Here is a 23,982-nt window from a genome sequence, read left to right as displayed (position 1 = left end):
GAGATCGTAAAGAGCAAAATCCATTTTGAAGAGCCAAGCTTTGAAATTTATTATGTGAGTTCAATACAGGTTAAGTGTAAATGAGAATCAGCTGTTTTTGGATTAAACACTACACAATTTTTTTTTTTTAGAAGATTAAACGCGGATGTAAAGCAAAGATTCCGGATGCTCCGCTCTTCCCACAGCAGCCCAGCTGCCTTGCAATCTGGATTTAAAACTTTTATGCCTGGGTCAGCCTGGAATCAGAGCTGTCTCTAGGGGATGAGGGTTGTATGACATGGTTGGGAAGTGCTAGATTAAGATTTAGCCAAAGACCTGAGTTAAAATTTTGGCTTTGATTCCCTTTTGCTAGTTGATCTCCCTTAGCATATGGTCAATAAGCCCAGCCTTTCTAGAGTATTGGCAGTAGGATTCCTGATGGTGTATAGGTTAAGCACTCAACTGCTAATGAAAGGTTGGCTGGCCATTCGAACCCACTCAGTGGCTCTGTAGGAGAAAGACCTGGCAATCTGCTCCCATGAAGATTACAGCCTAGAAAACCCTATGGGGCAGTTCTGCTTTGTCACATGGGGTTGCTATGAGTCTAAAATCGATGTGATGGCACCTAACAACGACAAATAAACCAAAGGATAGGAAGGCACAGTGAAAGACTGGGATGTTCTAAGTACATAGGTTATCATTGTGAAGTTGTGATTCGATGTTGGGTCTTGCTGCAAGAACAAGACCTGTGAGGCTGGATGCGAGAGAAGATTGAGCTGGAATTTAGTGCACAATCAAATAAAATTTATAGTTGATTAGACACATCGAGTAACGTGAACAGGCACTTTACTGCAGGGGTCATCAACTCAAATATGAATGGGGGCCAGGCAGGTGAAGTGAATGAACTGGGGGTAGAGAGACAAGGGAGGGCTGCCGCCCACCCAAAGGGGGAAGCTACCACTCACTACAGCTGCTTGTTGATTCAGGAATGAGGGCCTAGTGTTGCCAAGGGTTCTGATTTTTCAAGCTTAAAATGGCCTATGTGGAATCCGTGAATTTTTATGTGCTGTTAACCAGCTTAAATTTTCTCTGAACATTGGGCAAGCCAAACAAAGCACATATGAAGCTTACCAGTTTAAGGCCCCTGCTTTACTGTATGAGAATTAAGTGTAAATTATAAGCAGTTTATAACAGTTATTCTGAATATGATTTTTACACAGCTGATTATAGTGTTTAAGTTATTTTCTCTTCTCCTGGTTTTGAGGTATCTGTACATGTGAACAGTATTTCCTGGTGGATTTATCGAGAGAATTAGGAAAAATGTTGAGCTGGACAAGGCCAGGATGGAACCCTTTGGGCACACAGTGAGAGACATCCCTCTAGGTTAATATTCATCCATTAATCAGTACTTTAGTCCTTAGGTGGTGCAAACAGTTAACACACTCAGCTGCTAACAAAAGGTTGGAGGTTCCAGTCCACCCTGAGGTACCTCAGAAGAAAGGCCTGGTGATTTGCTTCCAGAAACTCAGCCACTGGAAAAACCTGATTGTCATGGATTGAATTGTGTCCCCAGAAAATGTGTGTCTGCTTGGCTGGGCCATGATTTCCAGTATTGTGTGATTTCCCACCATTTTGTCATCTGATTTTCCTGTGTGTTGTAAATCCTATCTATGATGTTAATGAGGCCGGATTAGAGGCAGTTATGTTAATGAGGCAGAACTCAATCTACAAGATTAGATTGTGTTTTAAGTCAATCCGTTTTGAGATATAAAAGAGAGAAGTGAGCATAGAGATGGGGCACCTCACCACCAAGAAAGAAGCACTGGGAGCGTAGTGCATCCTTCGGACCTGGGGTCCTTGAGCTGAGAAGCTCCTAGACCAGGGGAAGATTGATGACAACGATGTTCCTTTAGAGCCAACAAGAGAGAGAAAACCTTCACCGTAGACCTGGTGCCCTGAATTCAGACTTCTAGTCTCCTAGACTGTGAGAGAAGAAATTTCTCTTTATTAAAGCCATCTGCTTGTGCTATTTCTGTTATAGCAGCACTAGATAACTAAGACACCGATGCAGCACAGTTCTACTCTGACACATGTGATCACCATGAGTCGGAGACGACTTAAGGGCAGCTGGTATAAGGTGTTTATATACTCGGCACTTTGGGAAACCTGGTAGTTCAGCCAGTTACCAGGTCACTTTATCTACCCCAGGTATCCATCTTCTCTACAAAGATTCCATGAGAAATTTTGTTGAATGCTTTGCTTATGAACTCCGATCTGTTAGGTGAACCAGATTTCCCCAGACTGCCATTCTTACTTTTGAAGTAAGCTATGAAGTTAGTTGGATATAATTTTTTTTTTATGGTGAAAGTTTACAAATCATGTAAGTCTCTCATACAAAAATTTGTGTACACCTTGCTATATACTCCTAGTTGCTCTCCCTGTAATGAGACAGCACACTCCTTTCCTCCACTCCCTATTTTCATATCCATTCAGCCAGCTTCTTACACCCTCTGCCCTCTCATCTCCCCTCCAGATGTAGATGCCCACATAGTCTCCATGTGTTTGCTTGATCCAAGAAGCTCACGCTTCACCGGTATCATAATCTATCCCATAGTCCAGTCCAATCCCTATCTGAAAAGTTGGCTTTGGGAATGGTTCCTGTCTTGGGCTAAGAAGATCTGGGGACCATGACCTCCAGAGTCCCTCTAGTCTGAGTCAGACCATTAAGTCTGGTCATTTATGAGAATTTGGGGTCTGCATCCCACTGCTCTCCTGCTCCCTCAGGGTTCTCTGTTGTGTTCCCTGTCAGGGTGGTCATCAGTTGTAGCTGGGCACCTTCTAGTCCTTCTGGTTTCAGGCTAATGTAGCCTCTGGTTTATGTGGCCCTTTCTGTCTCTTGGGCTCATAATTACCTTGTGTCTTTGGTGTTCTTCATTCTCCTTTGCTCCAGGTGGGTTGAGACCAATTGATGCATCTTAGATGGCCGGTTGCTAGCGTTTAAGACCCCAGACACCACTCTCCAAAGTGGGATGCAAAATGTTTTCTTAATAGATTTTATTATGCCAATTGACTTAGATGTCCCCTGAAACCGTGGTCCCCAAAACCCTGCCCCCGCTATGCTGGCCTTCGAAGCATTCAGTTTATTCAGGAAACTTCTTTGCTTTTGGTTTAGTCCTGTTGTGCTGACCTCTCCTGTATTGTGTGTTGTCTTTCCCTTTACCTAAAATAGTGCTTATCTACTATCTAATTAGTGAAAACCCCCTCCCTCCCTCCGCCCCTCCCTTCCTCTCCACTCTTGTAACTATCAAAGAATATTTTCTTCTCTGTTTAAACTATTTCTCAAGTTCTTATAATAGTGGTCTCATACAATATTTGTCCTTTTGCAACTGACTAAATTTCCCTCAGCATAATGCCTTCTAGGTCCCTCTATGTTATGAAATGTTTCATGGATTCATCATTGTTCTTTATCAATGCGTAGTATTCCATCATGTGAATATACCATAATTTATTTATCCATTCATCTGTTGATGGGCACCTTGGTTGCTTCCATCTTTTGCTATTGTGAACAGTGCTGCAGTGAACATGGGTGTGCATATATATCTGTTCATGTCAAGGCTCTTATTTCTCTAGGGTATATTCCAAGGAGTGGGATTGCTGGATCTTATGGTAGTTCTATTTCTAGCTTTTTAAGGAAACGCCAAATTGATCTCCAAAGTGGTTGTACCATCTTACATTCCCACCAGCAGTGTAGAAGTGTTCCAGTCTCTCCACAGCCTCTCCAACATTTATTATTTTGTGTTTTTTGGATTAATGCAAGCCTTGTTGGAGTGAGATGGAATCTCATTGTAGTTTTGATTTACATTTCTATAATGGCTAATGATCATGAATATTTCCTCATGTATCTGTTAGCTACCTGAATGTCTTCTTTAGTGAAGTGCCTATTCATATCCTTAGCCTTCATTGGGTTGTTTGTCTTTTTGTAGTTGAGTTTTTGCAGTATCATGTAGATTTTAGAGATCAGATGCTGATTGGAAATGTCATAGCTAAAAACTTTTTCCCAGTCTGTAGGAAATCTTTTTACTCTTTTGGTGAAGTCTTTGGATGAGCGTAGGTGTTTGATTTTTAGGAGCTCCCAGTTGTCTAGTTTTTCTTCTACATTGTTAGTAATGTTTTGTATACTGTTTATGCCATGTATTAGGGCTCCTAGTGTCGTCCGTATTTTTTCTTCCATGATCTTTATCATTTTAGATTTTATATTTAGGTCTTTGATCCATTTTGAGTTCATTTTTATGCATGGTGTGAGGCATGGGTCTTGTTTCTTTTTTTTTGCAGATGGATATCCAGTTATGCCAGCACCATTTATTAAAGAGACTATCTTTTCCCCATTTAACTGACTTTGGGCCTTTGTCAAATATTAAAAAAATATTAGCTGCTCATAAATGTGGATGGATTTATGTCTGGATTCTCAATTCTGTTCCATTGGTCTATGTATCTGTTGTTGTACCAGTACCAGGCTGTTTTGACTACTGTGGCAGTATAATAGTTTCTAAAATTAGGTAGAGTGGTCTCCCACTTTGTTGTTCTTTTTCAGTAATGCTTTACTTATCCGAGGCCTCTTTCCCTTCCACATGAAGTTGGTGATTTGTTTCTCCATCTCATTAAAAAATGTCATTGGAATTTGGGTGGGAATTGCATTTTATCTATAGATGGCTTTTGGTAGAATAGACATTTTTACCATGTTAAGCCTTCCTGTCCAGGAGCAATGTATGTTTTTCCACTTCTGTAGGCCTCTTTTAGTGTCTTATAGCTTTCTTTGCGTAGGTCTTTTACATCTCTGGTAAGATTTATTCCTAAGTATTTTATCTTCTTGGGGGCTACTGTAAATGGTATTGATTTGGTGATTTCCTCTTAGATGTTCTTTTTGTTGGTGTAGAGGAATCCAACTGATTTTTGTATATTTATCTTGTATCTTGAAACTTTGCTGTGCTCTTCTATTAGTTTCAGTAGTTTTCTTGAGGATTCCTTAGGGTTTTCTGTGTATAAATTCATGTCATCTGCAAGTAGAGATACTTTTACTTCTTCCTTACCAATCTGGATGCCCCTTGTTTCTTTATCTAGCCTAATTGCTCTGGCTAGGACTTCCAGCACAATGTTGAATAAGAGTGGTGATAACGGGCATCCACATCTGGTTCCTGTTCTCAAGGGGAATGCTTTCAGACTCTCTCCATTTAGGATGATGTTGGCTGTTGGCCTTGTATAAAAAATATATATATATATTTTTTATACATAAATGCCCTTTATTATGTTGAGGAATTTTCCTTCTATTCCTATTTTGCTGAGAGTTTTTATCACGCATGGGTGTTGAACTTTGTCAGATGCCTTTTCTGCATTAATTGATAAAATCATGTGGTTCTTGTCTTTTGTTTTATTTATATGATAGATTACATTGATTGTTTCTCTAATGTTGAACCATCCCTGCATACCCGATATGAAACCCACTTGGTCATGTTGAATTATTTTTTTGATATGTTGTTGAATTCTATTGGCTAGAATTTTGTTGAGGATTTTTACATCTAAGTTCATAAAGGATATAGGTTTGTAATTTTCTTTTTTTGTGGTATCTTTACCTGGTTTTGGTATCAGGGATATGCTGGCTTCATAGAATGAGTTTGGGAGTATTCCATTCTTTTTTATGCTTGAAATACCTTTAGTAGTAGTGGTGTTAAGTCTTCTCTGAAAGTTTGGTAGAACTCTGCAGTGAAGCCATCGGGGCCAGGGTTTTTTTTTTTGTTGGGAGGTTTTTGATTACCTTTTCAATTTCTTCTTTTGTTATGGGTCTATTTAGTTGTTCTACCTCTGTTTGTGTTAGTTTAGGTAGGTAGTGTGTTTCTAGGAATTCATCCATTTTTTCTAGGTTTTCAAGTTTGTTAAAGTATAGTTTTTCGTAGTCATCTGGTATGATTCTTTTAATTTCAGTTGGGTCTGCTGTAATATCACTCATCTCATTTCTTATTCGGGTTATTTGTTTCCTCTCCTGGTTTTCTTTTGTTAGTTTGCCCAATGGTTTATCAATTTTGTTACTTTTTTCAAAGAACCAGCTTTTGGTCTTGTTAGCTCTTTCAGTTGTTTTTCTGTTTTGTATTTCATTTAATTCCGCTCTAATTTTTTATTATTTGCTTTCTTCTGGTGCCTGAGGATTTCTTTTGTTGCTCTCTATTTGTTCAAGTTGTAGGGATAATTCTTTGATTTTGGCCCTTTCTTCTTTTTGGATGTGTGCATTTATTAATATAAATTGACCTCTGAGCACTGTTTTCACTGTGTCCCAAAGGTTCTGATAGGAAGTGTTTTCATTTTCATTGGATTCTATGAATTTCTTTATTCCATCCTTGATGTCTTCTATAACCCAGTCGTTTTTGAGCAGGGTATTGTTCAGTTTCCAAATGTTTGATTTCTTTTCCCTCCTTTTTCTGTTATTGATTTCTGTTTTTATGGCCTTATGGTCAGAGAAGATGCTTTGTAATATTTCGATGTTTTGGATTCTGCTAAGGCTTGCTTTATGACCTAATACGGGGCCTATTCTAGAGAATGTTCCATGTGCGTTGGGAAAGAAAGTATACTTAGCTGCTGTGGCGTAGAGTGTTCTGTATATGTCTATGAGGTCAAGCTGGCTGATTGTGGCATTTAGATCTTCCATGTCTTTATTGAGCTTCTTTCTGGATGTTCTGTCCTTCACCGAAAGTGGTGTGTTGAAGTCTCCTACTATAATTTTGGCACTATCTCACTTTTAAATGCTGTTAGAGTTTGTTTTATATATCTTGCAGCCCTGTCATTGGGTGCATAAATATTTAATATAGTTATATCTTCCTGGTATATTGTCCCTTTAATAATTATGTAGTGTTCTTCCTTATCCTTTGTGGTAGATTTAACTTTAAAGTCTATTTTGTCAGAAATTAATATTGCCACTCCTGTTCTTTTTTGACTATTGTTTGCTTGATAATTTTTTTTTCTGTCCTTTGAGCTTTAGTTAGTTTGTGTCTCTAAGGTGTGTCTCTTGTAGGCAGTGTATAGACAGGCCATGTTTTTTAGTCCATTCTGCCACTCTCTGTCTCTTTATTGGTGCATTTAGCCCATTTACATTCAGCGTAATTATGGATAGGTGTGAATTTAGTGCTGTCATTTTGATGTCTTTTTCTGTGTGTTGTTAACTGTTTCTTTTTCCCACTTAATTTTTTGTGCTGAGTACTTTATGTATTGATTTACCTTTATGTTTCTATGTTTAAACCTAACTTTTATTTCTTTATATCGCCTTGTCTTCCTCTCCATATGAAAGATCTATGACTACATTTCTTAGTCTCTCTTTATTGTTTTAATGTTGTCTTCTTTTACATAAATAACATTGCTGTTTCCCTGTTTTGAGTGTTTTTTTAATCTTGATTTATTTTTGTGATTTCCCTGTCTTGGTTGACGTCTTATTGCTCTGTCCAGTGTTCTAGTCTTAGGTTGATACCGGATATTGATTTTCTAACCAAAGAATTCCCTTTAGTATTTTCTCATAGTTTTGGTTTGGTTTTTATGAATTCCCTAAACTTCTGTTTATCTGGAAATGTCCTAATTTCACCTTCATATTTGAGAGACAGTTTTGTTGGATATATGATTTTTGGCTGGCAATTTTCTTCCTTCATATAAGTCATCCCATTGCATTCTTGCCTGCATGGTTTCTGCTGAGTACTCTGAGCTGATTTTTATTGACTCTCCTTTTGTAGGTGACTTTTCATTTATCCCTAGCTGCTCTTAAAATTCTCTCTTTATATTTGGTTTTGGCAAGTTTGATGATAATACGTCTTGGTTACTTTCTTTTAAGATCTAGCTTATATGGAATTCGATGAGCATCTTGAATAGATATATTCTCATCTTTCATGATATCAGGGAAGTTTTCTGCCAACAAATCTTCAACAATTCTCTCTGTATTTTCTGTTACCCCTCCCTGTTCTCATACTCCAATCACTTATTATTTCTCTTGATAGAGTCCACATGATTGTTAAGGTTTCTTCATTTTTTTTTATATTCTTTTATCTGATTTTTCTCCAGATATATTGGTACCAAGTGCTTTATCTTCAGTCTCATCAATTCTGCCTTCCACTTGCTCAGTTCTGCTTCTGTGACTTTCTGTTGAGTTGTCTAATTCTGTAATTTTATTGCTGATCTTCTGAATTTCTGATTGCTGTCTCTCTGTGGATTCTTGCAGCTTATTAAATTTTTCATTATGTTCTTGAATAACCTTTTTAATTTCTTCAGCTGCGTTATCTGTGTTTTCCTTGGCTTGTTCTGGATATTGCCTGATCGCCTTCCTAATCTCATTCCTGGTGTCTTGAAAAGTTCTGCATATTAATCTTTGTACTCTGCATCCAGTAATTCCAGGAATGCACCTTCATCCAGGCGATCCCTTGATTCTTTGTTCTGAGAGCTTGTTGAAGCAATCATGGTCTGCTTCTTTATGTGATTTGATATTGACCGTTGTCTCCAAGCCATCTATAAGTTATTGTATTAGTTTATTTTATGTTTGCTTACTGTGTCCTAGCTTCTTGCTTTATTTTTATATGCCCAAATGGGTTTCTTGAATGAGCTAGCTTGATTGTTTTCATCTTTGAAGCTCTGATGTCCAGTCACCAGATTGCTAGAGCTGTTATCAGGTATATCAGCCTAGGGTCCGTTCACTTTTCTTGTGTGGATTCAGCTCAGGTGTCCAAGTAGCTGGTAATCAAGTGTGTGGTACAGGCTCTGTCCTGCAGTCTTAGAGGGGCAGGGGTGATTGGTGTAGGTACCAGTAGATAGGGGGTCCACGCTCTGAACAAGCAGAGGGCTAACAACCATCCCCTGAGTATCTGTGATGAAAGCCTGTCCCTGTTCCCTAGAGCATACAGGTGGGTGGGTTCTGCAGATAGGCCATGGGCACCCAGTGCTTTTGGTTGTAAGGACTGGGAGATACCAGTTGTTCTTGGACCCCTGTCACAAGTGGCTGGGTAACCTGAGTGGGGCCACCAGTCCTTAAGCCCTGATGTGGGTAGGTGAGGACCCTGTTTAATAGGCAAAGCAGTGTCAAACATCAAACACGTACCTCTCCACCGCACAGCTGAAACAGTTGCAGTCTGCTAACAAGGACCTATTCTCCTGAAACAGGCCTACACAGGTCCACACAGGGGGGAAAGGTATTCAAAGTCCATGGACCATTTATACCTGGACAGGAGCTGCTTCTGTCCTGAGTTCCCCAAGTTAGCAGAGCTGGAAAATTATCATTTCCCCCAACTGTGAATTTATCTCTTCACTAAGGCAGGGAGAATGGGTCAGAGTGCTCAGTAGGGCCTATCTTAGGCCCAGGGAAATCAACATCTGCTGAAGCTGGCTTGGGGGTGGGGGGGCATAGTAAAATATATGCAAGTACTTAGCTTTTGCCAAGAGTGCTGTTCATCTCTGGTTTTGGAGGTGTGGGTAGGCTGTGAGGCTGGCTGTTTCTCCCTGAGGAAACTGCAGCCGAATGGTACCACCAACCCACTGCAGCTGCTTCTGGGAATGGTGCCTGAGGGTTCCCGGCGATTCAGGTCCAGTAATTCCTCTCCGCTTCTGAACCGTCTCTCCCTCCCCCAGCCGCTCAGTCCATTCTCTAAAGTTGCCTTTGATGTTCAGGGCTCCTAAAACAGCTTGTCATAAATATAGTTCTTTCACTTGTTTTTTGTGTCTTTGTTATAAGAGGGATGGCAAGAAGCATCTGGCTATTCTGCCATCTCGGCCCCTCCTCTGAATATAATTTTTTAAAGAACTGGTGTTGGGTTTTTAGATCACTGATTCCTATACTATGAGCTTATAAACAAGCTCTTTAATGATAGCTCGTTTGTATGGCACCTTATTTAAGAACACCTTCACCTGAATTTTCATTAGTTCCTTACAACAGTGAAATAAGTAATTCTTCCAGACTCTTGGCCAGGTTTTGCTTTGAGCTTACACTCTGTGGTTTTCCTTTACCTATGGCTGATTATCCTCCCCCATCTTTTTAAATCAGCACCAGCCCAGCTTCCCAGAGAAGTCGACTTTGTTAACTCAAGTGTCTCGGGTTGGTGAGATTCCAGATCAAGTAAGGAACATTACATGCAGACTTAGGTAATTGAAGGACAGCTGGTGAGGGGGTGGGCAGGGCTGTCTCTTGGCAGTATTTTGGAATGAGATATGTCTTAGCTTCACCCCTTTTCCTTTTAGCCTTTTTCCTTTTACTGCCCTTCTCTTCTTTGCCCCCAGGAGCCCAGTACCCTCTGTTGTTAGTTGCCTTTCCAACTCACGGTGACCCCAAGTGTGCAGAGTAGCACTGCTCCCTAGGGTGTTCAAGGCTGTGACCTTTTGGAAGCAGATATCCCAGTCTGTCTTCCAAGGTACCTTTGGGTGGGCTCAAACCCCTAACCTTTTGGCTATAGTCCAGCGCTTAGCCATTTGTGCCACCCGGGGACTCTTGGTGCCCTCTGAGTGATATGCAAAACCTCGTATGGAAGCAGCCCTACCCCTGCCCTTCAGCCACATCACCCCACACTCCCTGATTACCTTTTGTTTCTTTTACTGCCTATTCCTGTACTCCTTCCAGCCCTCCCTCAGATCACGCATTCACAGGTGCTCTCAGGGGCGGTGATAAAGAGTTTTCCTGGCTCCATTGGTGGCGGGGGAGATGGACAAAAGTATTTAATAATGTGCTCTTTCATTACCCAGAACCATGTTCTGTGAATCCCAAGAATAGTGTGGGATGCTGCTGTTTATAACGAGTTGTCATTGATAGAAGCCACGGAGTTGGTCCGACTCATTGCGACCTGTGTACAACAGAACGAAACACTGTCTGCTCCTGTGCCAACCCCACAATCGCTGTTATGCTTGAGCCCATTATTGCAGCCACTATGGCAGTCCATCTCGTTGACAGTCCTCCTCTTTTTCACTGACCCTCTATTTTACCAAGCATGATGTCCTTCCCCAGGGACTGATCCTTCCTGATAACAGGTTCAAAGTATGTGAGACACAGTCTTGCCATCCTTGCTTCTAAGGAGCATTCTGATTGTACTTCTTCCGAGTACCAGAAAACCCAAACCCGTTGCCATCAAGTCAATTCCAACTCATAGCGACCCTATAGGACAGAGTAGAATTGCCCTGTAGAGTTCCCAAGGAACATCTATCGTGGATTTGAACTGCTGACCTTTTGGTTAGCAGCTGTAGCACTTAACCAGTACGCCACCAGGGTTTCCCTTCCAAGTACAGAGAAGGCAAAAATCCACATAGACAGTAGGTGCTTAGAGCTGGCACACCTAACTAGGTCTTGACTTCCTGAGAGCTTCAGGTAATCCCGAAAGCTCTTGACATACAGTAATTGGTAATTTTGCTGAGACACAGATTTAAATTGCAGCTCAATGGTAACTCATAAGTAATTAAAACTTTTTTTGTGAAAAATGGTTCTGAAAAGAAAATCAGCTGCTAGTTTGAATGATGTTAGGGAAGAAAAAGCAGGGATGTCCAAACAAGGGACATGTCTTAGCCAGGAAGGGGGGGAAAAAAGAAGTTTTGGATAAATTAAAGACTAGAATAATGAATTTTGCTGGGCTGGGAATAAGCCCACCACATGCTCCATAGGGAAACAAGAAGGTTCATAGCAGTTTTAGCAGCTGCTTGATCCAGGGCAAAATGTGTTCAAGTGAGATAAAGTTTGAGAGAAAGTTGAAAAGGGGGTTAACTTGCAGTGGGAGGTGAGATATTAAAAAAAGAAAAAATCAGGAAAAAGCTAGAAGCCTCTATAACCCTTTCTGTATTTATGGGTTTGGGGATTTATGAAGCTGCCTGAATGACTTCTCTGGAATGTCAGGGCTCCGTCGGACCCCTGTCATTGGACATGTTCAGGCAGGTGCTGTGTGGCCAGCTGTCAGTATTGTAAGGAAATTCCTGCAGTGGGTTTCCAGGAGGCCAGATTCCTTGACGTTTAAGTTTCTGTATCTCTTCCGTATCAGCCTTCTTTCTGTCGCGCGTGTGTGTGCGCGCGTGCGCGCGCCCGTTTCTGACCTCTTAGTAGCAAAAGACAATCAGTATTGAACTGAAAGAAGCGGAGGTTTATGGCTGGCTAGTCCTTACACCTGAATACACCCGCCGCTTCAAGGGCCCCGGACCAGACTTCAAAGTAAGCAGTTACCTTGCCTTCCCTCTCTCCTTAGAACTCACCTCCGATTTGATTGTCCAGAATTACCATCTAGGCCCAGCTCTAGAGAACTCCAGCGCCTGTCTGCCTTATTGGGCAGTGCTACCATCTAGGCCCAGCTCTAGAGAACTCCAGCGCCTGTCTGCCTTACTTGGGTAGTGCTACCATCTAGGCCCAGCTCTAGAGAACTCCAGCGCCTGTCTGCCTTATTGGGCAGTGCTACCATCTAGGCCCAGCTCTAGAGAACTCCAGCGCCTGTCTGCCTTATTGGGCAGTGCTACCATCTAGGCCCAGCTCTAGAGAACTCCAGCGCCTGTCTGCCTTATTGGGCAGTGCTACCATCTAGGCCCAGCTCTAGAGAACTCCAGCGCCTGTCTGCCTTATTGGGCAGTGCTACCATCTAGGCCCAGCTCTAGAGAACTCCAGCGCCTGTCTGCCTTATTGGGCAGTGCTACCATCTAGGCCCAGCTCTAGAGAACTCCAGCGCCTGTCTGCCTTATTGGGCAGTGCTTTTCTCAGGGATGGAAATTTGGCAGTTGCATCCAATTTATACCGAAGGTGTGAATGAGGCTTGGTCTTTGGATGTTTGCGTTTTTAAATCAAATGAAGCTTTCACAAACGCTGTTTTATTTCAAAGGGTATTACACAAGTGATACAAGATCTTGTAGACAATTTAGAAAATACGGAAAAGCACAAGAAATTTACCAGTTGCCGTGTGCGGTGCAATGGATCGCTTTTGTGTGGCCTTTCTCACCATGATCTTGTAACTCCCACCCAAGTGATTGTGTGGGACTGTGTAAATAAGGTACTTGTGGCCCACCAAAGAGATTGGTCAGTTTTACCATCCTGCTAGGCTTAAAATGAGCCATCCCAGAGGTGGGAAGTGAGAGAGGATCCCGCCACCACCAAGGAAAGAGAGCCAAGAGCGGAGTGTGTCTTTTGGACCCAGGGACCCTTGTGCTGAAAAGCTCCTGGAACCAGGAGACAGAGAGAGAGAGTTGTAACACTGAAGACAGTGAGAAGCAGTGGTAGAGAAATGGTGTCAGGAAAGACCAGCAGGAGATGGTGCAATGGACTTCCCAGGCCACGGAGCAAGAATGCTGAGTGTCTTTGAGCAGGAGGCTTGCTGGTGGAGTGGGGTGCCTTGGGACACTTATTGGCAGAGATAAAAGAGCTTTGTAACACTTGCCCAAGTAAGGCAGAGGCTGAGGGCCAGAGAGAGGTGTGCCTGCAGCCACAACTGGGGAGAGACTGTACCCTGAGCATTCCTGAACCTGAATTGTAACCATAATCGTGAGTATTGTCTGTGAGTCCTGTGTGGCCACTGCAATGAATTATCGAACCCAGCAAAGAAGTAGTGTGTGCCGAGGGAGTGACAGCTGGTGTCACAATTGGTAAAGATGGCAGAGAGAGGAGATGTGTCTGACATTACCTCATAGGAATCAGCCTCGGGCTTTGATCTTGGTTCTCCTTCCCTCTTGTGAAGTTAGAGGAGGTCAGACACTGCCCGCAAGCCGTTTTTACACCATTAAGTCAGTTGAGACTCATGGCGACTCTATGTGTGTCAGAGTAAGCTGTGCTCCACATGGTTTTCAGTGACTGATTTTTCATAGTAGATTGCCAGGCCTTTTTTTCAAGGTGCCTCTGGGTGAATTCAGACCTACAACCTTTCAGTTTGGAGCTGAGCAAGTTAATCATTTGCACCACCCAGGGACTCCCCAGAAGAAAATAGGGGTCACAAATCCCCTTACCGCTAACATTTTGCTCCATATCCTTCTAGTCTTTTTCTGTGTAAATATATATATATTATTTATAAAAGTGGAGCTAAATTTTACACATACTATTTTATAGTTTTGACTTACTATGTCATGAATATTCTCCTATGTCATCAAACATTGATGAACACATCACTAGTTTTAACAGTTGCTTGATATTCCATCATTCCTAACCCCAAGATAAGATTATCTTCCCAGTGTCATATGGACTTTCATTGTATCCTATATATTTCTTTAATGCCATTTATCAAAATTGACAATTATATATTTTTTGAGATTGATATCCATGAGGACAGGTACTGTGTGTGTTTTTCTAGCATGTGTGTTCATTCACTCACTGTTTGTTTTCAGACCTACAACATGCTAGCGAAACACACACAGTTCCAACATTTGCTGAGATAGAATAGTATTATATATAGATCTTTGTACAAATCCAGAATTATTTTCTTATTAAAAATTACTGTAAGTTGAATAGATGGAGTGTTTCTGATTATTAAAGTAATACATGCTCAGTAATACATGTAATACTTGTTCAGAAAACATAACAAAGGATAAAGAACAATAAAGATAACCTACAATCCTTTTCCTGGGCTCTGGAACAATGTAAATAACATGGTAATTATCAGTTCCTTAGAGGTTTGAGAGAAATTGCCTGTGAAACTATTTGAGCCTTTCTGGGCAGGTGATAATTTGGCAAAAAATTTATAGCCTGTGATGATTATATTTAAGTTTTTTACTTTTTAAAGTTAGTTTTGGTCTTTTATATTTATTTATGAAAGTACTCATTCCATCCAGATGAGCTTTTAATTGGTGGAATTCCGAGGAGAGATTTTGTGAGCACTCAGCCTTTACCAGTCTGTGAGGGAATAATTAGCATGGTAGTCACTAGATAGAACAGAGCATCTGATGATGAAGAAGCCTGGGTGGGAGGGAGGGTGTCACAGTCTAGGGATATATTAAGTTGACTGCGTAGAGGAAGCTGAGAATCTCTTAGAAGTTGTCAACGTATTTCAAGATTTTATGTTGTATATGGGAATGGCCGGAAGCTTTAGTCTCCCTAATTACATCGTCAGATTCCTACTGTCCTTGGGCGGTGCAAATGGTTAACACACTCGGTTGAAAGATTGAAGGTTCAAGTGTACCCAGGGGCACCTTGAAAGAAAGACCTCGAGATCTACTTCCAAGAAATCAGCCATTGAAAACCCTGTGGACCACAGTTCAGTTTGACACACATGGGGTCGCCATGAGTCAGAATTGACCCTACAGCAGCTAGTGCAGAGGTACTAGTACTGAGAGTCTCTTTAAAGGCTGAATAACTAACCATTCACAACATAAAGTCAGCCTCTTCAATCAGTGAACATTTCTGAGCTGCTGGCTAGCCTTAGTTACTCACCTGTAAAGTGGAGGTCATTGGTGTCCACCTCAGAATTCTTGTGAGGATTAAATGAGATGGTGCATGTAAAGGCTTAGCACTCAATAAATGGTTACAGTTGTGATTGTTCTGTGTGCTAAGCACAGTAATGGCATCCTCTGGGTATATACAGTGGATGAATGAGACATGGACCCTGCCCTTGAGAGGCCCATTTTGTCATGGGAAGACAGAACATAAGCAAATATAAAAGACTAAATGAGATCTTCTGATCCCATGGGAGGATGGAGGAAGGAACAGCTCTCTGCCTGAGAAGGAAGCCTCACACCTGATGAGATATTTGCAGCTGCATGTTAAAGAGAAGTGATGCCAGTTGGCTATGGGAGCTGGTAAGGAAAGGAAGGGTGTTGCAAACAGAAGAAATACCCTGTGTGTGGTGGGCGAAAGAATCCGAGCACAGTGTGTTCCAGGACAGCGAAGAGTACTAGTCACATGTTGCAGCTGTAGTGAGGCCAAATGGGAACTGGAAAGTCAGGCTGGGGCTGGATTGTGAAGGCCAGGAGAGTTTGTCCTCATTCCTAATGGCAGTCTGGAGCTATTGGAAGTTTTTGGCAAGAAATAATATGGTCACCATTATGGTTTAGAAAGATAATGATGAGAGAGACACAGGACTGGGAAGTTAGTAGGTAGTTGTGGTTCTTTTTAGGGGAGGATAGGGTGGTTTTATAGGGTCGCTATGAGTTGGAATTGAGTCAGTGGCAATGGATTTGGTTTTGAGGGTGCCTCAAGGTGAAAAACTATGAAGTCCGTGTGACAGTGTTGAATTGAAAGATTTGAAGTGAGAGGGAGGTAGCAGGTGAGGATTATGCTCATGCTTCCAACTCACCCTGTTGGAAGTCACACACAGCACTTTGTAAGAACAGGGAGTGGGCCCCCCTCCCGGCCTTTCATTGCCTCCTGACATCTCTCTTGTTCTCAACCCAAACCTGAGCACCCCACCCCCATACCTTGAGCTACCTGGATGTCTTGTTCAGCAGTTGCATTTGGAATTTACCCCTTAGGTTTTATTGTGGTTCTGCCCCTATTTTGACTAATGGTTCTTGGAATCCCTACCAGTGATACAGGGCTAACCCATTTCTGTTTACCAATAGGTCACAGGTACTCACTAGGATGGGTTTCCCAGCACACTGCCAAGAGTTGAGAATGATGTCATCAGCCTATGTATGAAATAGAAGCATGTTTGGAGAGAGCAATAACTTCAGTTTTGCTTACTCAAAAGAGTATTTTTGTTTTTCAAGGTACATCATGGGTAACAAGCATATGAAAATTCCCAAAACATTCATGGAATGAGAAAACAATGTACAGTTTCTCACCTTCAAGTATGTGAACTCAAAGAGTATTTTTGTTTTTTAAAGTACATCGTGTGTAACAAGGATGTGAATGTTCCCGGTACATTTTCTGAGTGAGAAGACAGCAGGCAAAAAAGCCTAAACGGGAAGCTGGCTGAGAAATGTAGATGTGGGACTCTCTGGCATGCCAGGAGTTGTCCAGGTTGTGGGAGAAGATGAGATCACTGGGAGAGGAGAAGGCTATGGGTGGAACCAATGGAGCCCCCCAGCATTTAGGGGCAGGCAGAGGGGCTGGTGTAGGAAACCAGGAAGTTCAACCACAGAAGCAAAAGAGTCAGGAAAGGTGATTGAAGAGTTTTGAGAAAGAGGTGGAGGACGATAGTTTCAGATGGCAAAAGCAGATTGAAAACAAGTCAATGGATTTGCCATTAGAAGTCACTGGTGACTTCCCTGGAGCCCTCGTGGTGCAGTGGTTAAGAGCTTGGCTGCTAACCAAAGGATCAACAGTTCGAATCCACCAGCTGCTCCTTGGAAACCTCCTGGGGCAGTTCTGCTCTGTCCTGTAGGATCACTATGAGTTGGAATCATGTCCACAGCAACAGTTTTTGTGTTTGTGTGTATGTGTGATTGTGAGGGTCGAAGCCAACCTGCATGGAGTCAAGGAGTAAGCAGGGATAAGGAAGCAGGTATGGTCAGTCAAGAGGTTTGGGCTAATGGAGAAAAAGGAAGTAATTACTTGAGGATAAACAGTTATTGTTTTGAGTGGTTTTGACTTGACTTTGTGTAAGTTGAGGATAAGGAGAGGGAGCAATGAAGGAAGATAGCTGCCACGTATGTGCCAGTCACTGTTCCAAGTACTTTATGTATGTTGTCTTATCTAATCTTTACTACAAATCCATGAGCTAGATTCTCTTATTTATTTTTATTTTACACATGAGAAAACTGTCACATTTGTTAAGCAGCTTTAGAAGATTGCATAGCATTTAAGTGGTTGTTGTTAGCTGCCTCGAGTTGGCTTGGACTCATGGCGACCCCGAGTACAACAGAACTAAATGTTGCCTGGTGCTGTACCATCTCCGCAATGGCTGGTATGGTTGAGCACATTGTTGCAGCCACTGTGTATTTTGAGTGCCTTCCAACCCAAGGCCAAGTCTGTATCTTCAAGCTCTGTAAATCAAAATACCAAACCAGTTGCCGTTGAGTCAATTCCAACTCATAGCGACCCCACAGGACAGAGTAAAACTGCCCCATGGGGTTTCTAAGGAGTGGCTGGTGGATTCAAACTGCCAACCTTTTGCTTAGCAGCTGAGCTCTTAACCACTTTGCCACCAGGGCTCCTCCAGCACTATATCAGATAATATTCTGTTGTGATCCGTAAGGTTTTCAGAAGTAGATCACCAGGCCTTTCTAGTCTGTCTTAGTCTGGAAGCTGCTCTGAAACCTGTCCACCATGGGTGACCCTGCTGGTATCTGAAATACTGGTGGCATAGCTTCCGCATCGTAGTAACATGCAAGCCACCACAGCACAACAACCTGACGGATGGTGGTAGAGCTGGTGTAATAAAGAAAAAAAGATCTCAGAGGAAGTAGGAAGAAAAGAGAATGAACAAGAGGATGGGTGGCAGGGTTAGTTGTGGGTGATGGGATACCACTCTCTGAGAATGGGGAAGGAGAGGAGGAGGGAAAAAAGGGCAAGGTTGAAAGAGTCCTTACTGATGTCCTTTTTTTTGTTAAAACTGAGACAATATTGTTGAGAGTGAATGAGGACAAGGTAGAAGACCTAGAAGTGAACTTCTGAAACAACTGCTGTGGGGCACCAGTGAGGGAGCTGACAGAGAATCACTGAAAGGATTCCTGGGCGGTGGGATCGTCCAGATGCCTTTGAAGATGAGGGACTGGAGAATGGATTAGCTCTCAAGGGCGGGGTGAGAGTGGAGTAGATGCTGCCAACAACAGCATAAATGATGAGACTGATGCTGGGGTATAGGCTAGATAGTAAGTGCATCTGGGTAAGGGCTGAAAGCCTGAGAGAACACCACAGATCTAGAGAGAGCTGGTGAGAGCTGGTCATTTGGAGAGGGAGCTGGACACTTGAACTGGGAATACTGAGGGAACTAAGATAAGACACCAGGCCAAGTCTAGGCACCAAGGCCCAGGAACTTTTGAAGTCTGGGTATCCTCAGGCACTCCCGGCTGAGAACATAGCCATGTGAGCATGTTGGCTCATTAGGCTGAATTTGAACAATCAGAATATGTTGCCCGGTTCCTCAAGGCCAAAGGCATAGCTGGCTGGGAAAAATGAAAGGACAGGAAGCAGGATTTCTGAATTTGTAATGTTGGATTTGGAGGGAATTTGGATGTGACAGATTCAGGGTGTTGCCATGCTAAAGTGAGTTGGAGGTGAAGGTCCTGAGCATGGAGGAGGTTATGGAACTGGGTGGACAATCTAGGTGGGTGATGAAGGCACCTGGGATGCTAGTAGGAGTTGGGACAGAGAGTTTAGAGGTAAATTTTTCTTTTATGGCCTGGAGGTTAGTGAATATAAATTTGTAAAGAGAGGGTGGTATAGTCAGGTGAGTTTGCATTACCAGTGTGGCCTGCCCAGACAGAAGGGAGGGTGTCCCCAGGTGTTTTCTTTGCATCTAATTGAATGTTCGGGATTATTTTCCAACGTTACTTCCCTAGTTGTTGCTTACCTCAGAGCTGCGCACTACCTGATAAATGTTGGTGGCTGCTCTTTTCTCTCCCTTGTTAAACCAAAGACCTTGTTTGAAGGCCAGATGCAGGGATTTCAGTGAGTGAGGCCTGGGGCTATATATTCTGTAACCTATAATAAGAGTAGGGGATATAGAAAGAGGTTTGACTTCATTTTCACAAAACTGGCAGCATTAATTTAACTTCCAATAGAGGGCTTTTTCATGGCTGTTTCAACACCACTCACATTTAATAGCATCTTAGAATTGAAGAATTATCACACTACATTGAAGGAGACTTGTAATAAAGGCTGTTTAAAATGGAATAATCATCTCGGAAGCATTTTTAATAAAGAAGCTCTGTAAACTTGATTTAACTTATTTTTTTACTAAGTCTTTAAATTCACCAAGGGTTCAACCAAACGTTTTCTAAGTTTAGAAACTAAGGAGGTGGTTACAACCAGTGTTAATTATTGACTTAGTAGCTAAATGAATATTGGAATTATGGGCTTCCTGTGGAAACCCTGGTGGCGTAGTGGTTAAGTGCTATAGCTGCTAACCAAAAGGTCGGCAGTTCGAATCCACCAGGCACTCCTTGGAAACTCTGTGTGGCAGTTCTACTCTGTCCTTTAGGGTTGCTATGAGTCAGAATCGACTTGATGGCAATGGGTTTGGGTTTTTTTTTTTTGTTTTGAGTCTTCTAGTTTGCGCAGTGGTTAAGTGCTTGGCTGCTAACCGAAAGGTCAGCGGTTTGAACTCACTAGCCACTCTGCGGGAGACAGATGTGGCAGTCTGGTTCCATAAAGATTTACAGCCTTGAAAACCCTGTGGGGTAGTTCTGTGCTGTCCTATAGGGTCAATATGAGTCGAAATCAACTCAGCGGCAGTGGGTTTGGGTTGAGTCCAGCTCATGAAGGAAATAAAATGCTGTAATGAAACTCACTGATCCCTCTTGAATTCTTCTAGTTTCCTTTTAGATCCTCCTTCCTTTTTCCTCCAAACTGAATGTTACAGAGGAAAATAACCTTAATCAGGCCAGATCTCTTTTGGGCCAGGGTTCTATGGCTCTGTTCCTGGCACAAAGGACAAGGCCCAGCACAGCCTCCTTTGTCATCTTCATTAAAGAAGGAAAAGGCTCTGTTGTCTGGGTAGAGGTGATATATGAATTTTCTGTTTTTCTTTTTGGTACCTCTTCTTCCTAGTAGGAGAGTATTCTAGGTTATTTTCTGATTTAGGCCACACAACTTTCCATTTTTTAGGAAACAGATGTTTATTCTACAAATAGTGAGCAAGAGTTTCTGTTATGTGCCAGGCCCTGTACTGGGCCAGCCACGTGTCTTCCATAAAGTAGAAGCTCAGTAAACATTTCATTATTATTCCTTGGGGGTTCTTGTCAACAAAACTGACTACATAGCAGGCTGTTTTTCTTCACCGGAGTGCTCTCCTCTTTGTTTGGAATGCTGTTCCCACCCTTCTCCACTGCACTCATTCTGTGAGACTCAGTGTAGTCATTACCTCCTATGCAGAGCCTTCCTAGATAGCACACGCTGTTCCTTCCCATTGCTTCCGTGATATATTTTGTACATGCCTGGTGTGGAGCTGGAAACGGGGGTTAACTTTCAGGAAGTTGGCTAGGGTAGAAAGGCCTACCTGGAATGAATGGTCTGAGTTGGATGAGATAGTGAAGTGAGTCTGAGACAAGTCCTTGAGGGAGAGCTGAAAGTCAAGCCAAGGAGCCTGTAGATACTATTGCAAAGTTCAAGGGTAGACCTGAAATAAAAAATGAAAAATAAGGCAAAGGCCAAGATTGAGATGGCAGCGTGCATGATCAGAGAGTGGGAGCAGGTTGAGAAAGAGCAAAGAAGGTTTGGGACAATTGCACAAATGACAATGTGGCACATATGGCTTGACTCTAGTTTCGTGAGTAAAGACAGAGTCACACGCAAACACAGAACATTATACTCCTGTGCTCACAATTAAGAACAAGCAATCGCCCTTGGAAGCAAAGTCTGGGTTTAATTTTTAACTCCAGAACAAAGAACAGGACACGTAGTGAGTATCTAATAAATGTGATTCAAGAATGAAGATCTAATCCCACAGAAAATACCAGCTTTCAAGTTGATTTGAAAACTTCTGCTAAGGAAGAGGTTAAGGCGATGACCAACCTAGAGGCCCGTTGACTGTTGGAACTTACGAGTATACGGTTAAGACTCTCAGTACTTTGTGAGAGTTTCATAACTCCAAGATCTCTGCCTCATCTTTTCTTGCTTCCCTCCCCCCGTTTGTCCATACTGTTCACCTCTGGGCTACAGGGGTTGTTTTTATCAGACTTGGGATTCCTGAACACTTGGCAGTTTGATTCCTTGGCTTTTTATAGTAGTTAATATAGTTAGGAACCCTGGTGGTGCTGTGGTAAACACTCGGCTGTTAACCAAAAGGTAGGCAGTTCGAACCCACCAGCTACTCTGTGGGAGAAGGATGTGGCAGTCTGCTTCCATAAAAATTACAGTCTTGGAAACCCTACAAGACAGTCCTACTCTGTCCTATAGGGTGGCTGTGAGTTGGAATCGAGTGTACGGCAATGGGCTGGGTTAATATCCCAGAAAAAACCAAACCCAGTGCCATCAAGTCGATTCCGACTCATAGCGGGTTAACATAGACAGGTGCAATTTCGCACTTCACTAGGAGGGAGTGTCATTTAATTGCATCCTGAAATCTTAATTTTTTAAAGCTTTGGGATGTATTTATTTTTATTCTGTCTTATTTCAGTAAACTTGCATTTTAAGATGTTTATTTTTCATTAAACAGGGAGCTGACCTTTAATCAATTCCAAAGCCCCCTGCAAGAGAAAATTATGTTTTAAGTAATTTCATTTTTCAGAAGGAAGGGGTAGAAAAAGGATAAAATGGACCCTGAGCCACAGGAACCTTAAAGCATATCACCCTCTGTGGTTTTTCCTGTTTGATACTGTGCTTTCTGGAAGATGCGATTTTCTGCTTCCATTTCTGTTGTCGACGTGCCAGGATTTCCAGCAAAGTGGGCCTAGTGTTTTGCTGGAGATTACTTTTTCTTGGAAGCAACTCAAATAAAATCATCATTCCGTTTCTCCCTTTTTCATTTGACATTTGACTAAAACAATGCTTTGGCAACTAGACAAGAGTCCTTAAGAGCTTCAGTATTTTTCTCCCATCGTTGCCTTCCAAGAAGTGCCTTTTCAAGATGTGGTTTAAGACTGAGCATAGAAATAAAATATAGAACCGATTGCTTGGAGTCCAAAACTCTGGAGACTAGGGGAAAAGAACTGGGGGTGGGGGTGGGGGGGAGGAGAGACCCTGGAAGTTCTAGATCTGACCCTATATGTGGCCATCCATTTTATGTTGAGCTCCCTGGTGTTTGAGAACATGTCACCCTTTGCCTTGTTGGGTCCCTGCTATACCAAGTTTCCAACCCTAAGTTATCCTCGGTATATACTTTTTCTGGGGGCAGTGGTGGTTCGACGGTAGAATTCTTGCCTTGCACGTGGGAGACCCGGGTTCGATTCCCAGCCCTTCCTGCTCAATGACCACCCATCTGTCAGTGGCGGCTTGCATGTTGCTATGATTCTGAACAGGTTTCAGTGTAGAGCTTCCAGACTAAGAAGGACTAGGAAGAAAAGCCTGTTGTTCTACATCTGAAAATCAGCCAGTGAAAACCTTATAGATCACAATGGTTTGATTTGCAATTGGCAATGGGGGTATGGTGCAAGACTGGGCAGCGTTTGGTTCCGTTGCGTACGGGGTCCTCATGTTTTGGGGCCCAGCTCAATGGCAGCTCGCAACAACAGTACTGTTTCTGTCCCTGCACCGGGGCTGGCGAATGTCACACTATATACTAATTCATTCTCACTTACTCCTTTTTTGGAAGTAATTCCTAAGGGCTCATCCAGAATTTTACTTTTCTCGTAGTACTGAAGGTCTTAGTCGTAATCCCACTTATTCTCAAGTACAAAACGCTAGTTTCCTTTCTGCCTTCCCCCTTAGTATTTTTACTTATCCTGTTTCCTTTCTTTCCTCTACCTGTGCTTGTGATTCCATGAATTTATGATCAGTTCTTCCAGAAAGCCCTAGTCCTCCAAATATGGTACCTAACAGAACTTCGTACTTCCCATACCAGAACACTCTCTCTCTATTGGAATTGCATGTTATTCATCTCGTTCAGTGATCTGTGAGCTCCTCGAGAGTTAGAGCCAAGTCTTTGTTATTCATCTTTGTCTTCACCTGGCCCGATGCGTGGTATAAGGTATAAGGTAGCAGTCAACAAATATTTGTTGAATTGAATATATTCCTGTTTCCTCTGGGATCTTACTTGCTCTACCAATTAAATTCCTCTTTTTGAGCTCTGAGCTCTGTGTTTGTCTTTGAGCTTTCCTCTACTGTTGCATTGTATACCTCCCTCCTTCTTAAAAAAATCTTCCTTCTCCTTTAATGAACCCTTGAGCTTCCAGGCTTCTTGTTGGAGTAGTCCACATACACTCTGCTTGTGGCTTTTAGTAAGTTTTTCCTTAGTACTCAATGCATTCTTCCATGAAAAGAGTTAAGACAGAGTGCTGCAATCATTGTTTTGTATGTTT

The 23,982-nt window shown here is 42.3% G+C and overlaps 1 protein-coding gene across 1 annotated transcript in view; it reads left to right on the top strand.

The window, feature by feature from the left end:
- Nucleotides 1–23,982, top strand: part of NXN (nucleoredoxin) — a 204,370-nt gene that overhangs the window by 53,870 nt on the left and 126,518 nt on the right. The gene's annotated exons all lie outside the window — the stretch shown is intronic.

The sequence above is a fragment of the Elephas maximus genome, chromosome 19, assembly GCF_024166365.1.
Source record: "Elephas maximus indicus isolate mEleMax1 chromosome 19, mEleMax1 primary haplotype, whole genome shotgun sequence".
NCBI classification, from domain to species: Eukaryota; Metazoa; Chordata; class Mammalia; order Proboscidea; family Elephantidae; genus Elephas; species Elephas maximus.
Note: the sequence above shows the minus strand (reverse complement) of the source record. Positions and strands in the feature narration are given on the sequence as shown.